Source organism: Marmota flaviventris, chromosome 8 (assembly GCF_047511675.1).
Source record: "Marmota flaviventris isolate mMarFla1 chromosome 8, mMarFla1.hap1, whole genome shotgun sequence".
NCBI classification, from domain to species: domain Eukaryota; kingdom Metazoa; phylum Chordata; class Mammalia; order Rodentia; family Sciuridae; genus Marmota; species Marmota flaviventris.
In genome coordinates this window covers 23981694-23983692 of record NC_092505.1, presented here as the reverse complement: position 1 = coordinate 23983692, position 1999 = coordinate 23981694, and the positions used below count along the sequence as shown (strand labels likewise).

General features: G+C 31.7%; 1 pseudogene; it reads left to right on the top strand.

The window, feature by feature from the left end:
- Positions 1 to 1588: 1588 nt before the first annotated feature.
- Positions 1589 to 1672, top strand: LOC114087859 (small nucleolar RNA U13; annotated as a pseudogene).
- Positions 1673 to 1999: the final 327 nt, after the last annotated feature.

The following is a 1999-nucleotide window of genomic DNA, read 5'->3' as shown; positions in this document are numbered from 1 at the left end:
TTCAAGAGTTATTTTAGCATCTAAAATGAAACAAAACTAAAACCCAATTTAGAATTAAAAAATTTGAAATAAAAAATATTTGATGAGTTTACATTAGCTAGGACACAGAAGAAAAATGTATCAGTGAACTTAATTATGAGTCAAAAGAAACAATCCAGCTTAAAGCACAGAGAAGAATAAAAAGATTGAAGAAAGTGAAGAGAGCATCAGTAACCTGTGGGAAAATTGTAAGTAGTCTGACTTGTAATTTTATTCTAATTAGTAGGAATACTAGGAAAGACAAGAGAGAAAATGGTACAGAGCAATGGTTAAAGAGATGATGACTATATATCTTAAAAAATATTAAGAAAGATGTAAACCTGGAAATCCAAGAAGGGTGACCATAGCAGAATAATTACTAGGAAAACCACTTTTAGGTACTTCATGGTTGAATTGCTAAAAACCAAAGATTTAGAGAAAAATCTCATAGGTGTCTGGAAAAGTTAGACATATTAGTATAGAGTAACAATGGTGAGAATGACGTCTGTCTTTCATCTGAAACAATGAAGGTCAGAAGATTATGGAACAACATTGTTAACAAAGATCAGTGGAGTAGAAGAAAGGAAAGGGAGGTGGGATGTCATAGGAAAGACAGTAGAATGAATCTCACCTAGCTTTCTCATGTATGTACATGAATATGCCACAGTGAATCTCACCATAATGTCTATCTACAAGATACAAATTAAATAGCAGAAAGTTCAGTAGACTAGAGAGAAGGGAACAGGGGAAAGGAGGAAGGGAGGAAAAGGGGAAGTACTGGGGACTGAATTAGAACATATTAGATTCCATGCTTTTATGATTATGTCCAAATGAATCCCAATGTTATGTATAACTAAAAGGAACAATTAAAAAAAGAAGAAGAAAGGTTAACATGGAGTTATATATCCAGAAAAAAATACCCTGTAAAAATGAGGCATAATATAGATTTAGGATAAAGGAAACTCAGGGGAATTTATTTCCAGTTGAATTGTCCTATAAGATATGCTAAAGGAATTTCTTCTGGTTGAGGAGAAATGACACCAGATGAAAACTTGGACCTATAGGAGAGATTATGGGCATCTGTAAATAATCAATATATGGGGACTGTAAATGGCCATGTTTTAATCTTAAGAAAATTGAGTGTTTAAAGCAATAATAAAATAACTTATTTTAAGATATATGTTGAAATAAAACATATGTCCATGTAACCTGAAGAATGAGATGGAAGTAAATGGAATTGTAAATAATAGCAAATAAGTGTATAATATTCACTTGAAGTACACTATAATGTGTTAAAGAAGGCTATTGTAACCCCTAAAGCAAACATTAAAAATATCATAGACATAGCTAACTATTCCATTAAGAAAATAAAATACTCTAAATGCTCAATACTAAAACCAAAAGATGAAGAAAACAAGTACCAAAAGACTAAGAAATACAGTGGACAGAAAAATCAAATAGCAAATGATAGGCTAAAACCCAACTATATCAATAACTACTTTAGAAGTAAATGGATAAAATATGAAATTAAAATATAGAGATTGTCTGACAATTTAAAAAGTAAGACCAGATGTTTTTCAGTTCATAAGCATGATGACTGGGTATTCATGTCATCTAAACCTTGTTATGATGTTAGCACATGACCCAGCTGGCATTTAAAACAAAACAACAACAGATTAATTTATAAATTAACCAATTTATTAGGAAGAAATAACATTCTTACACGATTATTCATCTAATAAGAAAATTTCAAAATACAGCCTAAATGGGAATAAGAGATAAGCCATAAGCCTAGTTGAAAATTTTAACATTCTTGTGAGTGATAATTTTACATGCTAATTTGACTGGGCCCAGAGGTACCCAGATATCTGGTTAAACATTACTGCTGGCTATGTCCATGCTGGTGTATCCTGAAGAGATCAGTATTTGAATTAGTGGACTGAAAAACTCAGTTTACCCTGCTCAGAACAGGTGGGCAACC